The 22,779-nt window shown below is 36.4% G+C and overlaps 1 protein-coding gene across 1 annotated transcript in view; it reads right to left on the bottom strand.

The window, feature by feature from the left end:
* The window catches only part of tbc1d5 (TBC1 domain family, member 5), a 204,127-nt gene that overhangs the window by 169,814 nt on the left and 11,534 nt on the right, over positions 1 to 22,779 (bottom strand). Inside the window, exon 2 of the mRNA XM_034000144.3 lies at positions 15,806 to 15,850. The gene's annotated coding sequence lies outside the window, so the exon portion shown is untranslated. The remainder of the gene's footprint in view (positions 1 to 15,805; positions 15,851 to 22,779) is intronic.

The following is a 22,779-nucleotide window of genomic DNA, read 5'->3' as shown; positions in this document are numbered from 1 at the left end:
AAATAACAATGCTCCAAGATCATTCAATCTAAAATGTGTTAATGCTTACAATGTGACATCTCGGAGTTTGATAAAACTTTTTCCAGTTGTTCATTACATTTCTTACAGACCATTAAGCAACATGTTTGTATTATCCTTTATAGGATAATGGAGGCTGTATGGTACAGTGGTTAAAGAAAAAGGATTGTAACCAGGAGGTCCCCGGTTCAAATCCCACCTCAGCCACTGACTCATTGTGTGACCCTGAGCAAGTCACTTCACCTCCTTGTGCTCCGTCTTTCGGGTGAGATGTAGTTGTAAGTGACTCTGCAGCTGATGCACAGTTCACACACCCTAGTCTCTGTAAGTCGCCTTGGATAAAGGCGTCTGCTAAATAAACAAATAATAATATCCCCACCTCCCCCTTCACAATATGAAAATCTGAAGATGTCGGACGGTATTTGGCACTTTCAGACAGTTGCTTCCACTTCAGTAGAAAACACTCTGGGTAACCTTTCCAGATTAACTTGTGCTTTATGTAGCAAATCAATTTGGGCATCACAATTTACTTACTAATGCTGCAATAAACCACTGCAGAACTAAAGATAAACAGATATAGGGGAAAACTGGCAATGCTGTGCCAAGGCAGTGCAAACAAAACTTGTTAAGTTCCTGCATCAGAAGTACAAATAACAGTTCTATAAAACACACTGCCGATACACACAGATTACTAAATTAATCATTTTTTTTTTTTATGATTATATCCATCAAGCACAGTAAGGATTACACATTTAGACCATTGTCTGGATTTTGCTTTCCTTTTGTATTTCATCTTTCACTTCGCTGTTAAATTACTGTATGTTTAAGTAATTATTCATAAAACAATAATACATTTTCAGTTCCAGAACCAAGTTGTGCTGTCGTTTGGTTTTTCAAAAGAAGCAGGTGGTCACTGCTTGAATTTCCCAGCCGCTGTGCAGCTTCTCAATGAAGATTTAACTGAATTTGTCCTGCACGTTAAAATGACTAATACAGTAACACAGTAATCACAAATGTAAATATGAAGGCCCTAATGGCAAGTGCAATGTTTACTGATATTCACACTTGTGTGTAATAGTTTATTAGTTTCATGAAATCAAGTTTTTGATAAAACAGTGCTTTGTTGCTTTGGAATCATTCAGCATACAGTATATTTTAGGCATTCTACTGGTCTTTGTTTTTTCAGATGCTACACTCCCCCATCTCTCACCTACATGAGATTCCATACAGTACATCCCATTATTGACAAGAATATCCACAGGCTTCCCTGTGACCAGCCTCAACCGAGGCATGTGCCTGTTCAGCCATCAGCAATGTGGTTAGAAGCAAAGGATAATTCCTGATTAACACCCCCAGGCGCCTATTTTCCTGACAATAAAGTTGATCTTGACTCAGAAGTTGCAATGCATAATAGCAAAGATGAAAACACTAGTAAACCACTGTGTTTCGCTGCAATGACAGCTGCTAATCAGGAGTTTATATGTATGCTATTTTATTTTACAAAACTGTAGGGATGTTAGTGTCTCACCAGGTATCCAGTAACACTCAAATGTATTGTATACAAATGCATGTTGAACTTTTCTGTAGGGAAACCCATATATTGTATATTCTAAAGAATTCTAAAGTTTTTATAAACTGCCTTATGCTTGCTCTTGAGTAGACATTGACTGTATACACAAGATCGTCACTTAGAATGCAGTGAAGTTTTTAGGAGAACCTCAAGTGAACATTAGCAGGTTGACAAAAGTATATGATCTACGAAAACAGTGAGATGTGCTCCTTCTAAGAAACAAACAGAAAGTGATGTTCAAGCTGACACACCCTCTTTAATTACAATTTCTTTCAGCACATACAATTAATTATGGGCCACGGGCAGCTCAATTGGTTTAACATTTTTAAATATTATTATTATTTTAAAAAATTGAAAATATTTTCGGTGCAGATGCTGAGAGACTCCAGGATGACACAGATTCAATAATTAAAAAGATGAACGTTCCATCTGGAGTTTCATGGTTTCTCAAAGTTGCCAATGTCAGTCTTAACCCTTTGAGGTCCATTTATTAAGTGCGCGTCAGGTCCAATTTATTTTCACACGCGCAGTTAATTTTAGACTCACTGTTTAAAAGTATTTTTTTTTTCACAGTCAAACGGGTTTAAAGGCCCTGCATATCAACAAAGCACTCACTAGGCATCTCCAGCCCCGCCCCACCCTTTCGTTCGCTATCGCTTTCACATATGCTAATAAATAAATAATAATAGTCGTACATACCGATCGATCATCTCCTGATAACTCGTTTTATCACCAAACTCCTCAATAATGCAATCCAAGTCATTATTTTATTACTATAACATCTCAAAAAAGCTCTGCAAATGTCCGTGATAGTCTCTGTGCGCTGATACAGTACCATTCAGCTTGTTTCCTTATGACCGCCCCTATGTAATGCCAGGGGCATGTATGACTATTCATGAGATACGCCTTTATTTTTTTTTTTATCGGCTTGTCTCGGCTCCTGTCGCTCCCACTCGGCTATTGAATGGCTTTCTCGCCTTTTTCCGGAGAAAAAGCGACTAGAAACCCGTTTTTTGCGTTTTTCTGAAAAAAAGAAACAAGAACCAGGGGGCACAAATGGAGATTAGATAAAGGGGCATTCAGAACAGAAGATAGGAGGCACTTTTTTACACAGAGAATTATGAGGGTCTGGAACCAACTCCCCTGTAATGTTGTTGAAGGTGACACCCTGGGATCCTTCAAGAAGCTGCTTGATGAGATTCTGGGATCAATAAGCTACTAACAACCAAACAAGCAAGATGGGCTGAATGGCCTCCTCTCATTTGTAAACTTTCTTATGTTCTTATGTTCAAACGGTCGTATAATGCCTGGTAATGCCCGATGTGGTCTTATTGCTTATACACTACACAATTATCTATAATTTTCCTTTTTTTTTTTTTTTTAACGTATCCTTCCACATAAGCACTCTAAAAGGATCGTTCTATGAGTGTACAAAAAAGCGTTTTTAAAACTGTATACTTTTATTTGAATAAATAGAGAACAAAACTAGTAGTAGTAGTACTGATGCTAGGTTTTTCAGTTTGTCCGACAATACTTCCGCCCGGGAGCTGCCCGAGAGCTGCGTTGTCCTCCGACGCTGTAGCTCTTTCAGTGGCTGCATGGTGAGCCCGCAGTGTGGAAAAAAAAAAAGGGGTCAGCTGATGGCACACGCTTCAGAGGACAGCGTGTGTTCGTCTTCGCCCTCCCGAGTCAGGGTAGGGGTGGTAGAGGTGAGCGGAGCCTAAAAATAATTGGGCATATCAAATTGGGAGAAAATAATAAAAATAATTGCCAACGACTAAATTAAATAAATTAATTAATTCTAAGGGCATATATCAGGGATTATATCCCTCTAGCTCAACCGTATTTAGACTGCGTGGAATCTTTCCATTGAAGTATGTATGTATGTGTAATATATATATATATATATATATATATATATATATATATATATATATATATATATATATATATATATATATATGCACACACATATATAGATAGATAAGATTACCGTTTAATGAGAAGTGTCTCCTTCAGTAGAAGTGTTAGGGCTGTATTATCAAAAATAAGGAGGACATTGACAAATACACTGACTTCTAACATTTGTTCCACAAATAAGTTTCGTATTGGTGTTCCTATAATATTTAATGATCAGCTTTTAAAAGTTAGGAATAAAAAAAATAAAAAAAAAATACTACAATTATCTAATAAGCACATTAGCCTCTAACCTTCACAAAAATGTATTTCAGAAAAGCAACATGTGTTTTAAAAATCAATCTAATTACATTTTAAATGAACAAATTAGCAGTCATTGTCCAGGTTGTATCTACGTTACAAAATTAGAATAATTAAAAAAAAAAAAAAAAAAAAAAAAAGGACTTTTCTTTATTATGTCACCTGAAGGATTGTTTTCCCTTCCTACATATTGTTGCTTTGTAGATATTTAAACAAAATCCATTTCAGGAACACATGTACAAGCAAGCAGTGTTTAACTGTTTTGACAGGCTATTCTACAAATGTATGCATAAAAAGTAGCGACTGTATTGGTCAGTAAAAGGAAGTCTCCCAAGGAACATCATTAAGAAACTTGTTAGTGACTAGGCGAGGCAAACAGACTTTAAACTGATGTCTTGGCAAGTTAATGAACATGGAGCTTTTCACACGAGTAACATGCTGTGCTGTGGCTAAATTACAAAACTGGTCCAAAATTAGCCTAGAATTCCAGAATGCAGACTTTCTCCAAAGACAATTAATATTTTTTGTTAAATAACTTGTGTTTCTTTCTCTTCCACAATTTACACAAAAAATAGGCATAAAATAAAAAAAGTTCTTAAAATAAACACAAAAAACTCCATACTGGTTCACCAGATTTAATTATATCCAAAAACATACTGTCAAATGTGTGTAAACAGAGTAAATAGGGTACAAAGACAACATTAACAGCTACACTTACCTGGAGTAATTTTATCTCTTTTCGATAAATTTGCCTTTAATAATCACCAAACAAGATACCCTGTCGGCACCCAGGGGTAGTGTGGGGATATCTAGCAGGTGCTGCAGTTTATCACAAAACCTTCAAAAATAATTGGAAGTGACAACCAGCAGTACCACAAATGATTTATTAGTCTTTCACTCAGCTTTCCAGCTTCCTCAGGGCCAGAATAAATAATTTACCAACTCTGTGTCTTCAAATCATTCATTCTTCCCTATGCAGCCAAACTGCATTCAATTGCATTGGGTATTTAGCTGAATTTATAAGAACTTATTTATTTATCATTATTATTACACTGTTCCCCTCTTATAAGGCAACTTTGTATACCGTGGAACCAGTTATAAAGAGGTATGGTCGCGGCTTCCATTTGTCTTTCCACTGGCGCTTTCATTCAGGTTATAAGGCAGAACACAAATACTGCAGCACAATCTCAAAACGCTAGCTCCTGACTACAGCGTTATAAAGGGGGAGCACTGGAATATTACTATTAGTCACATTTGTAACAATATTCTGTACAAAAATGTTTCATCTTAAAAAGTCAAAGTACCATTTTCAAATTATAATAAATACAGTACTTTAAAGTAAGCTGTGTGCTCAGTGGTAGAAATTTACACAGAATATATGCCCACAGCCATTGTCAGCTATATTTTCCCCTACTTATCTCTCACATGCTTGTTTCCTGTTTGACAATGTGTTCAAGTTATATGACACTTTCCCTCATTTAAAAAGGTAGAATATAACTTGTAGGATTTTGGTTTTATTTAACAGTGAACACAATCAATTAGTGATTGGAGCTTTGTAGCTTGACTGGTTCACGAAATTGTTCAAGATACACAAAACGGTTCCCTGTGACCCCACCTCACCTCAACAAACGCATAACATATTTTAAGGAAATGTTCCTTTCTGTGCAGTTTGGAACACATTTGCTAGTAAATTTAAGTAACATACTAAGAATACAACTGTAATATGCAATACTTTATACACTGAATCCAACTCCTGATGTACAGGTGTTTTAGTTTGTTGCACCACAGATCACACAACACGCAACACAACACCTTAGTGACTATGGTGTTTTTTTATTGTTGTAACTTTACTAGATCGCTTCATTTAAATGTCAGGTTCATGCAATAAGAAAGCAGCATAACTTATTTGCTAATTTAAAAAAACAAATACCTTAAATTTCAAATATTAGTCTATGCATTGCCAGAGGCTCTCTTGGCAGTCATTTATGGGTTTCTTTGTAACCAATAGAAGATCAGCATTTCCCACTGCTAGCCAATCAGAAGTGATAGGGGTGGGACGTAAACACTTTTTAAAATGTTTGTGTGTATGTGTTAGACTTACGCAAATTCAGTTTTCAGAAACTTGAGTAGCTCTCTAAAAATATACCCGGAGCGTTTTTCTAGCAACGATTGAACATAGGAAAAATAAATAAATAAAAACTACTTGTCCGACAGACAAAGTATAACGGCAAAACTTCTTGTCTCTCACACAAATCTTGTTGTCCCAGGCGTCGGGTGATAAGAATTGCACACCCCTGGGTCTGGATTAGTGAAAGCCTGCTGTAAATAAAAATCAGAGCAGCAGCAGTTGAAGGCATGTGAAGAAAAAACTTACAACGGTCTCTAAGAAGCAACAGGAAAAGATGAATCTCAGGATCACACAATCTACGACCAAACAACTTGGCAGCTTGAGTTGATTTAATGACACAGAGAATATCTTGGAACCAAAAAGAAGTGTATGAGTATGTGACAAGTGTATACCTACTTGAAAAGTTAAAAACTGTGTGATGAATTCTAATAATTTTGGTGTAAGTCACAAATATTCAGGAAATCAAACCTCCCGATTGCTTGTGGAAATATATTTTAAAGTAGAACCCGGCAGAAATGAATAATTGAAAAGTTACAGAAACTGTTCAGTGTCCTGGAAAAGGTTTTGGACCAAGCCTCATTTGTGGTTTTGGGGACATGACAATTGTTGTGCATTGTAGTATTTTGGAATCCCTGAAAAGATCATCTTCTTTTCTTCAAAAACAGAACATAATAAAAACAAAAATCCCACAAAAACAGTGGTCCCCCAAATGTTATCCATTTACTACCACTGCAGAATGACTGGCTGGGATATGTATTCTTCATTTTACCTCAAGAAATGGATTTCCAAATTGGTAACATCCTTATGGGCATGTTTAATGAAGACCAAACATATCACCTACTGGAATCATATCACATTGGTAGTGAATGGAAAACAAGTTATAGGGGTTTACGTGGAATTAAAGGGCACCACAGACTAGCAGGGGTGGTCCAACACTTTTCAAGAACATTATAAATCAGAGTGGGAACTGAGAGAAACGCAATCTGGGAGTGTCACAACCTGTATGATACAATGCCTGACTTGGTAAAGCAGTTAAGAGTGACACTGCAGGGAAGATGTGTATGTAAAGCTGGTGCCTTTGTAGTTCAATCTTATCAGAGGTAACGACTTCATTACACTGGATGGCAGCACTCTAGCCTGTGGGCACATTCTTGGTAAGGGTACATCCTGGACCCCATCAATCAAAGCCCAAGCATGAATTCAGGAAGTGCTGAATTAGTGAAGATAAAGTGATTGAAATAATCTACAGGCGAGTTTTCTTAATGCGGACATATAACATCCCAATGGCACTAATCACAACTGAAAGGATGGTTAATCTGATACCTTTGCATAGACTCCTTCAGAAGCTTTAATTCAATAGAATAGCTTATATGTAAATGAGAATGGACTTGCACAGACTCCACTGCATCAATAAAATTATCAAAACTAAAAATAAAATGGGGAAATAGAAGATATTTGCTAAAATAATAAAAAAAAACTTTTAGATCATATTTTTCAAGTTTTAGGGTTAACAAACATTATTTGTGATCTGTGCTGTGACAGTTCCATACATTTTAAATATAAAGAATATTCAATGTGTTTTATTATTATTAATTATGGAAATAACACAACAAAAGCATATCCTAAATCCATTACTGTTGCAAGCTAGCGTTGTCTCAATAAATCAGCATCTACAATCAAAATAGAATTTTTTTTATGCATAATGTATGTGCTTGTTGCCACAACATCTGTTCATTACACTGAGTAATGCATTATTTTACTTTTTAAAAACTTTAGTCCCATAAAATAATCATAATGAATGCTTCATTATCGAGTACAACATTTCAAACAAAAATACAGTTTGCTATGAATTTCTTCCATTTACAGTCTTCTATATTTTTTTTTTTGTCAAAAACAATGTCTCACATTTTAAACCACATGTATTCTGCAACAGTTTCTCTAGAATTTTATAAATTACATGGAACATGAATTTAAAAATAATATACCCAAGAAGAGTAATTAAACTACTGGGCCTATAGTTCTAACAGTTCTTGCATTACATCTTAACCCCTTAAAGGGTTCATCAGCACTACATGAAAGATAAAACAAACTATCCCACCTTGCTGTTCCGAATGTATTTGGTCATTGTATAATAATCCGTATGCGCCCAAACATCTGCATAATGCCACACTGCTATGTCCAAAATCACTTTTCTCGAGCATCTCTTCTGAGCCAAAAAACATGACTTCCGCATGTACCCTCACATGTGCTCTGAAACGTACTGGCGCAGGCCTAATGAAGCGTTGTATAAGCTATATTGCCTCTGTGTGGAAGCACACTAGTCTGTTTGACAAACATAGTCTGTCTAATTTTCCATAAGGAAGGAACTTGTACCTGCTTTTGTTTTGTGTACTACACATCTTTCACGCTGTACACGTTTCCTTTGCAAAACCCAAGACGGAGTTGTTCTCATTTCCAACTAATGAAGGGACCTACCCACAATTATAGCAGCACTGTGTTATTTCAATATATGTCCCCAAAGTCTTAGATATAGCTCCAGCTGATTCGGAATGTTTGCAGAATGGACACATATCAATAAATAAATATTGCATTTTTTCATCCTTAGTATTTGGTTTTTATTTACTGACACAACACATGCACAATTGTCTACACACCATTGAGTGGGAAAGTCAGATTCGGCCACAAATTCCATCTCCCTATCAGTGTCTGAACAATCTGATGTTGAAATATTGTCTGGCATTATTTTGGACGTTCCCTGTGTACTCACACTTTGTTGCTGAGGAAAATTTTGTTTAAAATTGCAATTGTGTATATTCTGATATCTTGTAACAATTGTAAGTCGCCCTGGATAAGGGCGTCAGCTAAGAAATAAATAATAATAATAATTCTGAAACAAATGTTATTTTATTCACGTATCCTTAGAAATGGCAAATTACAAAATAATAATAATAATAATAATAATAATAATAATCTTTAAAGCAAAATGCAGTGCCCTCCTATACTACTGTATATGAAATTCATGAAAATGTATTTTCTCATTAATTATGTACAGCTTTCTGTGTTATCTTCCTTCACTTTCTATCACAGATTCAACTCGATTAGGCACAGATTCAATGAGATTATAATAAATTCAACATTTGCCCCTCCACAAATACATTGTGCATCTGTTCTACACTGGAAGATATTTGCTTCCTGGCCCCCAGCTTTTAGATGTGTTCTACCAGGTTTAAATAAGGACTATGGGCAATCCATGGCAGCTGCTGGATTGCCTTCTTTAGTATGTGAAGCTACATATTCTTGGTATGCAGTCACTGCAATATCAAGCTGGTACCATAACTTATTTAGTGGAAGGAGTCACTTTTGCATAATTTGGTTTCACTCATCTGCGTTGGTAAGGAGCCATGTAACTGTGTTGTGGAACAGCTGCAAATAAGTAAACTAGTGGACTCGGAAAGATCAGTGAATCTATACCTAAAGCTGTGTTAACAATCACTAGATCTGGTGATTCCACAGTATTGATTTATCTGTGCAGCCTGCACGCCACAAGCTTTTTAGTCAGTACACTGCTGTGGAACGAGAGAATGCTCTGCTTGCAAAAAATATTTGTTTTGAACAATAAATTAGTTTCTGCATTTTAGTTCAGTTTAGATCACTGTACATAGGATGGGCAGCAGTGTGGAGTAGTGGTTAGGGCTCTGGACTCTTGACCGGAGGGTTGTGGGTTCAATCCCCAGTGGGGGACACTGCTGTTGTACCCTTGAGCAAGGTACTTTACCTAGATTGCTCCAGTAAAAATCCAACTGTATAAATGGGTAATTGTATGTAAAATAATGTGATATCTGTATAATGTGAAATAATGTATAAGGTGATATCTTGTAACAATTGTAAGTCGCCCTGGATAAGGGCGTCTGCTAATAAATAAATAATAATAATAATAATAGGATAATTTTAATTAATTTTCACATATGTTGTTCACATTCTAAAAGGTATTGACAATGTCGACCCAAGAGAATTTTTTGACCTGAAAAAAGAAACAAGGACCAGGGGTCACAAATGGAGATTAGATAAAGGGGCATTCAGAACAGAAAAAGGAGGCTTTTTTTTACACAGAGAATTGTGGGAGTCTGGAACAAACTCACATCACATTAAAGCATAAGACTGGAAGTTTAAAATAAACCGTCACACACAAGTTCATCTTAATAAAAAGATGTGATTTAGTGTTTTTTTTTTTTTTTTTTTGGAATAGTGGTAGTGGATTTGAAGTGTTTTTACAGTAGCAACTAAAAATAATGGCTGTTTGAATATGCCTGATATACACCTGTAATGGAACTTTATTAAGAGAATCATAGAATACAGCTTGTATAAAAGCATGTGGTCTGTAGCAATAATATGGCCTGGGGCTAAAAGAATGTGGCACTAAAATAGTTAATGTTCTCTAGACACCACCTGTAATGGACAGAATCATATAATAAAATAGGGCTGTAAATCTACGTTTAATTGACTACACTTTTAAACCCATTGTTAATCTGGTCGTTTAACCGTTTAAACGGCTGTACATTTAATGTTTCACCATTTAATATTTTTATATTTTATTTCCAATATTTTAATAAATATTTTAACCTCGGTTTGTTATTCAAAGCGCGTACCATATAGATCCCCTTAAAGACAAACAATGGTAAACATAAAAGCATAAAGGAGGACTGTAAGTTAGCACTAAAATGTAATCTATTTTAATAGCATAAAAAAACCCATTCATAATCGATTTTACAACGTACCATTTCTCCAGAAGCTCCATAAAAAGTGTGTGTATCCAACATCGAAAAAACATTAAAAAAACAACTCTATTTAAATTAAACTTAAAACACAGTCAAAAATCAAAGCCGTTGTCTGATACAATACTAGTTCCGAGCGTCCCTCCCCTTCACAACGGCGCTTGCGCATTCACGTGAAAAAATAAATACTTCATTTCCCAGCGTCCCTCTCTTTCACGGCTTCTCGGTTCAGCTCGCTTGAATAATTAAGAGCTGTTCTGTAATTGCAGATGTCCTGTTGAACACACACAATAAAATATGGACAAATAAAAAGGTGTAAGCACTTTGTAACAGACATCTTATTCGCCGTTCTTTTTATAAATAAATAAATAAATAGTAGCTACATGTTTTTCTTTTCCAATGTGTTACAGTGTTTTACTGTGGCGTGAATGGAGCCGTGAGGTGCCTTAATCACACAGGCTATTCACTTTACTGAAATAATGTACAGTACTAAGACTAGGGCCCTATGGAATTTGTGTTACTTTGTTCTGATTCACAAAACCGTAAACCTACAGGCTTCTACTTTTTCCATTTGGTTTGCGTTCGTCTTCATTGGATTAAGTATTGTTTTATCTTGTATTGAAAAATAGTATTGTTAACTTTAAAAACGCGTTGTATTTTTTTTTTTTTTTTTAGTGCAGTGTAGGACGCTCCAAAGTAAACAGATAGGCATGTTTCATAACTTTTAGTTTTGAAGTTGATCAATTCTATATTACTGCTATGCCCATGGTTTCACTACCATAAATCTTCTCTGTGTGAACATTAGGATCGTATTTTTCAAACTGACTACTGTAATAGCAGTCTGTGTGAGGAGTACTTTTTGTGTTGTAATACAGTTAAAAATAGTCTGCAACGTTGTCTAATTGTTTAAGTCCTTAAAAAGGTTTCTATTTATTTTCCATGATTACATATATTCAACGCACTCAAACGGTGAATTATTTTCACTGATTCAGCCCTTCTCGTTGTTTACCCCTTACAGAATACCGTCTCATTTATAACCCAGCTACAGAAACCGTGACCCCGCCACCCATTCCCCCACTGAAACCAAAGTTACGCCACTGCCTGTACTGACCATTAATTTAACATTTTCCCTTCAAATATGTAAATCTCAAGCTTAATGCTCTACTGCCAAATGCATTTTTTTTCGTACAGCACTTAATTCCGTGTTAGTATTCTTTTGATTCTGTGATTCCTTCCGTGTTCTCCTTAACACGGATTCCATAGGGCCCTATAAGACCTGAAAAAAGACAATGCCATGGAGATACACAACAACGCAGGAAGTTGGTCTGTCCTTAATTTATGCAAGACGTATTTAGAGTGATCACGTGGAAGAACAAGTCAAGTTTCCTTAAAAGGGGAAAACCATAGAAAGGGAAACATATCTTTGCGGAAAATATGCAAAAATAATTTGATAATATTTTACTGTTAAGTTGCGTTTAAATATATAACACAAATTTTAAACGAAGATATTTTTAATCCATGTTTACCGTTTTAACCCTTACAGCCCTAGAATAAAACTATGTACCAACTTTTTTAAAGACCATGTCAAAACATCTTGTCTATATCACTGTTACACCCAGAGATTAAAGCAATGCGAAGTAAAACTGAATATTTTTTATGAACAACACTGGTAATAAAACTTGGGTAAGAAAATCAAAGATTAACCCTTTGCGGTCCTATGTCGGACCTGGTCTGACATTACAATTTTCCCTTTCCGGTCCAATGTCGGACCCTGTCCGACATCATCAAAAAGACGTAAAAAACGTGTCTCTAGTAGTTTTTTCTCCGGAAAAAGCTGAGAAAACCATTCGAATGCCGAGTGAGACCGATAGGAGCCAAGAGAAGCCGAAAAAAAAGGGGGCGTATCTCATGAATACAGATAGCCCCGGCACCACATAGATAACACGGACATAAACAAACAAGATAGCTGCTTCTGCATCCAGCGCTCAAAGAATATCACAGACATTTGCAGAGCTTTTTTTAGATGTTATAGTAATAAAATAATGATCGCATTATTGAGGAGTTCGGTGATAAAACGAGTGATCAGGAGATGATTTAATCGGTATGCACTACTATGAAGAGGTATGTGAAAAATACAGCAAACAAGGGGTGGGGCGGGGCTGGAGATGCAGTACTGAGTCACCTGTTGATATACAGTGCCTTTTAAACCTGTTTTACTGTGAAAAAAATACTTTTAAACAGCGTATCTAAAATAAACGGCGCGTGTGAAAATAAATTGGACCTGACGCGCCTGAGACGTGCTGAATAAATGAACCTCCAAGGGTTAAAGCTGTGTACCAAACACTAAGACAGAAACTAAAAGTGTGCTGTCTCTATGCAGTTGTAAACTTAAAGTGCCACTGTAACAGGGCGAGGTGCCCTGGACATTGTTTTGTTTATTTATTTTTAGATCGGGGTCTCCCCCTCCGCCCCTGTGCAGTGTGTTTTTGTATTTGTTATTGTTTTGTTTATGTATGTGACGGCGAGGCGCTGCAGGATTTGTTATTGTTTTTGTATTTATTATTATTATGTATAGATGACGGCGTAGCCGTTTGTTTGTTATTATTTAGTAGCGTGGATGGGAAGCCCCATCCACATGGTATTTTAGAAAACTCGTGCAGGTTGTGGCCGAGGGGAAATAGAATAATTAATTGCAAGCTAGTTAAACCCCTTGGCCACGATATAAAAAGGCTGCAGCTCTCCAGCTCCGGGAGTGTGTTAGAGAGGAGAGAGGTGCGTAGAGAGTAGAGAGAAACAAAACAAAACAGAACGAAACGAAAATGAAAAAAGATTCCAGGAACAGTGACAGCAACTGCCCAGCCTGACCTGGGATCATATTATTTTTTATTTTTTGTATTTAAATAAAACGGCAAACGCCACCTTAAACTGCAGTACTTGCCTGGTGTCAGTTTTCCTTCCTGCTTCTGGCCTGATGTCAGACCACTCGTCCAGCCTGTCACAGCCTCAATAAGTCACACATAACCTCAATATGTCTGAAGTCAATATCATGGTCACCGGGTCACTGACATTAAGCATGCAGGGTTCATACTGTAACCCCGAAAACATGAAGTCACTACCTCAAATGACTTCTGAGATATGAAGCTCCAACACTGTGGCAGAGGCAATTTTACAAAAAACAAAAACAAAAACAAAAAATAGGTAATTTTTTATTGTAAGAAGCCCAATGCTGAACTTGACTTTGGAATAAAAAATAAAAACATGCCATGCTGCATGTGTACAGTGTATGAAAACAATATCTTGGTTTATGTGATATCAAACTCATACAAGCTTACAGCAATGCTTACTAATAAATAATAATAAATAATGATTTTCTGCACAACATATATACAAAAACACTTAACATAAGAAGATATATGGGGGTGTATATTTACTTGACTGAACTGTGTGTGTATATACTTCAGAACCTTGAATATAAAAAAACAGCCAAATAATTGAATTAATTAGTCAAATAATTATAATAGGACAGCTGGATTTTCTGCAGAGGCATGAGTAGTCGGTAGGTCCATCCAACTATTTTGTTTCATAAGTACATTTATAAGGTGCTAACCTACACTGTCTAGCACATGATGTAGGCTATACAAAACTGCACTTTCAAGTTACACTTAAATATTCTGCATTACTGTACCTGGATTAAAACTCGCCTCCAGGACTGGATTGCTTACCCCTGATCTCATTTAATGCTCAATTTAACCACTCAACCAAAAACGTTTATATTATGTCTCATACACAAAGATTATTTAGATAAAAACTGTTAAACACAAGAAGCATGTAAAGCATACTCTCTTGCTGACAACAGTCCATGTTTTGGTCATGTTCTACTTGTTGCCTAGTTCAATACCTATTTTCAAGATTATTATGATTTGCTAAAATACCTACATAGAATTGGATAGTGCAACAACTTTGTCAATACATTAGTGCCAGTTAGCCCTATGAAAACGTTACTACCCCTTCATGTAACAGATAGTCTTTTTACGATGAAGGGTTAAATTTGCACAGTAAGCAGTGTGGAGCAGTGTGGAGTAGTGGTTAGGGCTCTGGACTCTTGACCGGAGGGTTGTGGGTTCAATCCCCAGTGGGGGACACTGCTGTTGTACCCTTGAGCAAGGTACTTTACCTAGATTGCTCCAGTAAAAACCCAACTGTATAAATGGGTAATTGTATGTAAAAATAATGTGATATCTGTATAATGTGAAATAATGTATAATGTGATATGTTGTAACAATTGTAAGTCGCCCTGGATAAGGGCGTCTGCTAAGAAATAAATAATAATAATAATAATAATAATAAAGTAAAGGAAAATATATCTTCTGTACTTTGAAATGGCTAGGTGACATAATGCCAATACTGTACAACCCTACATACCATGTGTATGAGTACAATTTTTAATTTCTCAGCAAAAACTAATTGCAAATTATGTCATACTGTAAGTCGAATTCTGTATCCTTTCCGATAAACATAAAACAGCCCGAGAGGTAACTTTAATTTTCCACCTCAGAATAATGTGCAAATGTAATCTTATTCAGAAACAATGCAGCATCTAAATGTAATAATCTCAAAATTAAGTTATAAATAATTTAAAACATGTCATGAAGAGGCATTAATATTTCAATGGATAAATAATTTACTAAATAATCAAATAAATAAATAATGAAATACATAAATAAATCATCAGATAAATAAGTCCACAAAGCAACCCAAACAAAAAGTCTCAGAAATAAATAGCACAGCTACAGGACTAATAACATTTTCTTCACTTTTGGTAATTTTATATTTGCAAAAATGCAAAACCAAATTTTCATGACAGAAGCACATTTTTTATACTGCCAGTAGAAATGACTGTGTATGTAATTCACAAGGATATACTTACTGATTTGAAAATAATGTATCTGTCTATATATTTTCTCATAAATTATTGAAAATAATTTCTTGTGTATCTTCTATTGAATTTCATAAGTTATTTATTTTGTTGATTTATTTATTGTAAAATAAGAGATAGCCTTGCTTTAGCATCCTAAGTGCAGCTTCATTTTTAATACTCACCTTCTACAGATGCCTGTTCACGGCTCTCCCTTCTTGATGAAGACCCTAAAAGACAAACCTTATAATTAGAAATGTTCATAGTTATAATCTTAGGACAGGGAAAATGTTCATTTACTGAACATAGCAATATGGCTGGTTAAAATGTACAGAAATATTAAAGCAAGTACATGTTAGTGCTTTAAACAATTGGGGGCCACTCTGTAACACAACAAACCTGGGCAGGCTGTGGCGGTGTAAATAGACATATTACTGGTATATCCTTCACAAACAAACAGACAGAAATTTGTGTTCTTCACAAAATGGACGAAAATCTTACTGCATGCATTTTTATTGGTTAAAAATGTATTACCCCTATAAAGTGGTGTGATAACTAATTCACTTCACGCTGACTTACAAATACTTGCTTGCAAAAGTCTGAAAAACTAGCAACATTTGCATTGTACAATGCAATCAATGATACTGTAGTTACATGCTACAAAAATGTTTTACTTTGTCACTGATGGATACAGTGGTACCCCTTTATAATGCGGTTTCGGGTTTTTCTCCCCCCATAGAGAAGCCCTCTTTGGAGTCAATCTTATCAAGAAAACCTCTTAGTTTTTCTTTGTCATTTAGCCATCCACGCAATGTAGATTCTGCAACATTTATGTCTTTTGAAACTGCTACTTGAGTTTCACCTTTTCTTTCTGTCCACCGCATCGAGTTTCATTTTAACAGAAAGATTTTAGTTTTTTGCTGTCTGCCATGCTCCGTAACTGCATTATGGGGAAAAATGAGAGCCACAACCTTACTGTGTTATAACCGATTCCGCACTATAACAGATTGCGTTATAACGGGGTAGCACTGTAGTTGTTTAACCTTCCTTGTGGTATCAACCTCCAAGAGGCTTCGTTACTGTATTTCCAGATAGAAAATACACTAAATACAATATTTTATGTTTTTTGCTGTGTTAAGCAGAAATCTGAATGCCTAGGATTCTTAAAACCAGTATTACGAGGTTAAATGTGTAAAAGATTCAAATTATTTTGCATTATTATTTAACACACTGAAATGTCTATATAAAGTTTTGCAGCATTACTCTTTTGTTTTTATTATTATTATTTACTTCTTAGCAGATGCCCTTATCCAGGGCGACTTACAATTGTTACAAGATATCACATTATTTTTTTACACACTATTGTTACATACAATTACCCATTTATAGAGTTGGGTTTTTACTGGAGCAATCTAGGTGAAGTACCTTGCTCTTTTAAGAAACTAAGGAAATAATACTGTAGTAGAAAGTTTCTTCCTGTGACCCAAAAGCTATATTTGCTTTTCAAATCTTATGTTTCAGATACCCTGTGTTTGTTGGTTACTCGTAGTAAATGAGTGGTAAAACTTTTTCTGGTCCTTTCTGAACTGCAATCCATTGCACCAACTATTAAGTAGTTGGTACACTTATAATACTCTTTATGGCATGGTTTACATGCAAAAATAAGTCTTTTGGCACGCTATTTTAGTAGTACCTTTCCAGCAATTTGGGTTGCCATGTAGTTTTCTTTTATGGAGAGAAATTCTCCTTCCAAATGCAAATGACCATATTAATAATAAAATACAGGAGGGTAGATTTAAATGTGCTGTCAGCATTCCAAATTGGCCTTGCAATTGTTATCATGTAGCTTTCTTAAACTGGGTTACTAAAATATGCTTCCTAAATATAATTTAATTAATAATCAAAATTATCAACCATGCTTATTACAAAACATAGGTTTCAAAAATAGCCTTTGTTGGACACTGTGACCTGTACAGGTGGACTAAAGACCCCACACCCTATTAAAAAGCCCTGCAGCCAGTCTGCACTGAGCATTTAAACTGTTTTATAAACGAACAGTTTTTCAATACTGTGTATAAAAATGATTTCTGACAATCCAGGATGGTCAGTGTTATAGATACAATTCTGAAAATGTGTTGCACACAAAAACATTACATCTGGCATACTAAGGTTTCTAATTGTGCCAGCTGGTCATTATCCAGATAATGGGGAAAAAGGATTAGAGACATTCTAAATGCATTGCTGGGAGCTGATGTATTGTATCACCCATTCCCAGGATGAATGTTTTAACCAATCTCAGTCTATGTTGTGCCAATAATAAAGTACAGTTCATTATTTAATTCAGCATTTCCTATTTGATGAGTTGCTTTAAAATTGTTTTTAAAAGTTGGATTCAGGGGAACATTTTGACATTATGAAGCAGGAACCCATAATTGTAACTTCTACAACCCAATAAAGTATACTGGCTATTGCTGCTTTCTGGATTTGGCCAGGCAGCCCACAAAAACAGTAAGTAGCTGTTAATTCTAAGTGAAAGTTTCACAAAACAATAACTACCAATTATATATGTTGTCACTTTCTAGTCGTAACTGAGGTTGCTATTTCCAGGGCATCATAGTTTCTCTAAGTCTTATCATTTTCTTTTGCAGCATTTAAGATATTATTGTTTCTCAAGGATAGTTTTGGGCTTTATAGGAGTGAAAAGCAATTAGTGAGATACACCAGGCTAGAAGATCATTGGCCTGAAAACAATAGGACTTTGGAGACCTTCTCTAGCATGTACTGTATAAATACAACTAGGATAGACATATCTACTGAATACACTTTATAACCAACCTTACAAATATTTCACAATGTATATTTATGGTACTGTATCTGTGCAGTATTTGCCTCGTTTTATAGATGTATTGCTGCTTTTCATGATACACTGCACAAACATTAGTATGAAATACACATTAAAAAGATTACATACTATAAAGCAGTGCTGGGACAAATATCTGAATATCCAAACAAACAGGTTTTTACATGTATCCGAACACAAAAATAAAATATCCGTGTTCGTCAGAAATTACAGTTGACATAAACGAGAAACGCGTCTCTCAATGAGTTTTGCATTGCACTATATACTGCACCACCTTGCCAGAATTTGCACGACAGTTACTAAACTAACAAAGTAATAATTTCTTCATCTGTGTAATCGAAGGTAAAAAATTTAATGTTAGTGTCCACCAGAAATTACATCATTCATTGAAAGAAAACGGAAAAACGCATCACAGGTGCTCCTGAGTGGCGCATCCAGTAAAAGCACTCGCTGGAGTGCAGGATGCGCTCTATAGCCTGGACGTCGCCAGTTCGAGTCCAGGCTATTCCACAGCCGACCGTGGACGGGAGCTCCCAGGGGGCGGCGCTCAATTGACGTTACCAGGAGTTGTGTGAGAGCTTCAATAATGGCAAGTGAAAAAAGGTCTCAGTCAAACGTCTCAGGTGCTGTTTTGGATTTGGCAAACGAGACAGAATCGTGATCGGTTTCTGTCTGTCATATTGATGCACTGACCTAATTCGAAAATACCCGTGGCCCAAAGAAAGCAAAACATGACTACAGCAGTTTGTTTGGGAACGAAGATGAGGAACCAGCCTCCATATACTAGGTTGTGGATGCAACACTGCTTCTAAAAAAAATGAACTTAAGTAAATCACAGCTTTTGTCGCCGCTTTTGTTGTCAACCTGTTTTCTGTTTACTGTAATAAGTGAGCAACTAAATGTTGAGTTTTTTATTTATTTTATTTTTATTCTCCAAAGGCACCTGTTCCACATTTACTTGTGAACCAAGTAAATGTTTGTTAAACTTAAATTTGACTCTTGGTTGTTCAGTTAGCTTCAACAGCTACAAAAGGCCTAAAGTACTTCAGTAATGTTAATAATTAATCAAAATGTGCCTTTTGGCTACTTTGTTAGGCTATTGAGAAGACGCAACAATGGCATATGTATATATTAAAATGTGGTGTCTCCTTTATTTTTCAGGAATAAACAAAACAAAGTTTACCAACTGCTATATGTCATCCTTTGTTTCGTTTTGTAAAAAAGTCCTACACAGCATATTTGCACTCCTTGAATATTTTTCTACTTTAAATAACTGTGGCAAAGTGGTGAGTGAATACAGGTGAGTGCAGTGCAGAGCGAATACAAAACAGACAGACAATGATTTACAGGTGCATGGGTGTTTATTGATTTAATTAACAATGTCCAGAGCCTTATGACAAACACCTGTAAATAATAATGTTGGAGTGATACAGCGGCGTGTATCACTCAGTATTTGTAATTCCCCGGGTTTGACCTGTAGCCAAAGGTCCAGTTTTACACACCAACACTAAACACAAAACACAAACGCAGTTAGTAATAGTGAATACATGCAAGTGGTGTAATACAGTTCTCAGTGAAATGCAGGGGTGAAAGTGATGTCCGGGTTTATGCTAGCTTTCGCTACAGCTCCGGATCGTGCAACTGGTAGTCTATTAAAAAACAGACGACAGTTAACAAAACACTAACAAACACAAGACAAAACTCATGGTTCATGAAACAGCACACAGACTCCTTGTAGGTTTTCAACACTAACCATTTACCAAGGAACAGATCACGTCAGCTATGACCCCTATTTATATCCTCGCTCATGACCCCTAGTTTAACGAGCGCATCCACTCCTCCAACCCTCAGATGCCACACCGTTTACCGTCTGGGTCACAGAGTTTGGATACCGTAGCTGCGCCCCTTTCCTAAAGGACCAACTTCCACCTACCCTACGGAATAAATTGTCGTGCCATTTAGTTAAGGGTACTCTGTTCCCGTTACACAGTGCCCTCGCAGGTTGAGAGGGAGATCTAACATCAAGCACCATTCGATCTCTGTCACAATAACGTGTTACATTTAATGGCTTTTATTACCTTTTGCAAACTAACGAATATCCGAAAGAATATCTAAACCTTGGCCGAACAACCGAACATAAAAATACCATGTTCGTCCCAGCACTGCTATGAAGACAGTTGTACAGGACACCTATTTTGTCAGAATCCCCCAATAATTTGTATTAAAGAACGGCCCAGCCGTGTTTCATCACAATTGATGTTTTAAATTCTAAATGATGGCACATTGACTTTTGGACACCACAACTATTTATTTATTTTTTTTTTTTTTAATTTAGTCATTGCCAATTAGTTTTTTTATTATTCCCAATTTGAAATGCCCAATTATTTTTTAGGCTCAGCTCACCGCTACCACCCCTGCGCTGACTCAGGAGGGGCGAAGATGAACACACGCTGTCCTCCGAAGCGTGTGCCGTCAGCCGCCCGCTTCTTTACACACTGCGAACTCACCATGCAGCCGCCTCAGAGCTACAGCGTCGGAGGACAACTCTGGGCAGCTCTGGGCAGCTTACAGGCAAGCCCGCAGGCGCCCGGCCAGACTACAGGGGTCGCTGGAACGCCGAGGACACCCTGGCCAACCTAACCCTCCCTCCCCCCGGGCGACGCTCGGCCAATTGAGCGCCGCCCCCTGGAAGCTCCCGTCCATGGTCGGCTGTGGAACAGCCTGGACTCGAACTCGCGACGTCCAGGCTATAGAGCGCATCCTGCGAGTGCTTTTACTGGATGCGTCACTCGGGATGCGTCACTCGGGAGCCCCCAACTATTAACTTTTTTACAACGATCCTGCATCTATTTTACAAAGGTCATATACTGTATAGATTTACAACCTTTTACAAAAATGCCAATTTGTTTTTAGAATGCAACTTTAATTAGGTCTAATTATTAGAAAGTCGCCTTTTGATAGTCAAGATTTAATTTCCATTCTCAATAAGGCCAATGCACATAGTTACTATTTTTTGAAAAACCATAAAAAAGTTTAATATAATGTGGTCCAGCCTTAATGTACTTTATATTCTGACAAATTTCATTGGTTGAGCTGTTTCATAATTTGTTTTTAAACTCGAGGAATACCAGCAAATACTTATTATTTACAGTGTTAATTTCATACTTTTGTCAACACCTGATCAAAGATTAGAAATTCTGCCTGAAATTACCCTGCACTTAATTCAATATTCATCAGTTCTATTTCTAACTAAACATATGTTTGTGCACACCAAATAAAAATGCATAATTGACCGCAAAGATTTTAGGCTACTGCATAAAGATTCAATAAATACTGTTACACTTTCAATATAATAGGCTATATTAGATTTTTACAATGGTGTCAACATTTATGCTAGGTTCTACATACAGTAAATACTAGGGGCTGTGTTCAAAGGTTCAAGGTTTGTTCTCTACCCAGGAATTCGAAGGTAGTTTTAAACCTTCGAAGGTTCGTCGGGCAGCATTCACGCACTGTATGTTTATTTGTTTCTCTGTTAAATGAAACCTTTGACAAATTGTGAATACTATAAATCACACATTAAATGTCACTCACATGTGAAATTCAATCTTTTGATTGGTATAATGCATATTACTTAAACAAAAGTTATTGTATTAAAATCCACTACCAAATCGTTATATGTAGCAGCTCTATATGGAGCAAGATATATGCCAAAGTACTGGGGGGGTGCCTATAGCGGTACTGAATACCTGATGTACAAGACAGTGTAAGAGAAGTGCTATGGTAGAATATGTTTGAAACATACAAAATACATGCTAGCACTAATAATTTTTATTTTGAAAACTGAGCACCATCCACCCCTCCCCCTTGTGTTACCCAGAGGCAAACCTTTAATTTCTTCATTCGCCATCTTGACAGCAAAGTGTTGTAAAGCGTAAAATAATAGGATTTTCAATCAAATACAGTGCTGTGAAAAAGTATTTGCCCCGTCTGATTTTCTGCATTTTTGCACATTTTTCACATTGTATTTGGTCAGATTTTTTTGTGGGTTGTAGTAGTATATAGAGGGACTCTGAGAGAAAAAATGACACCAAAGTCTGGTGCTTCTTTCATTTGTTTGGTGTGCAAGGTAATCAAACATGCAATCTTCAGGTGTGAAAAAGTTATTGCCCCCCCCTAGTTAACTCAATCCAATTAAAGGGATAATTAGGGTCAGCTGTTTGAGTTCTTTGGTTAACAACCAGGCCTGATTTGGGCCAGCCTTGCCCAATATAAATCTGACTAACTTTGGCCCTTACC

Source organism: Acipenser ruthenus, chromosome 4 (genome assembly GCF_902713425.1).
Source record: "Acipenser ruthenus chromosome 4, fAciRut3.2 maternal haplotype, whole genome shotgun sequence".
NCBI classification, from domain to species: domain Eukaryota; kingdom Metazoa; phylum Chordata; class Actinopteri; order Acipenseriformes; family Acipenseridae; genus Acipenser; species Acipenser ruthenus.
This window is presented reverse-complemented; position numbering and strand designations above follow the sequence as displayed.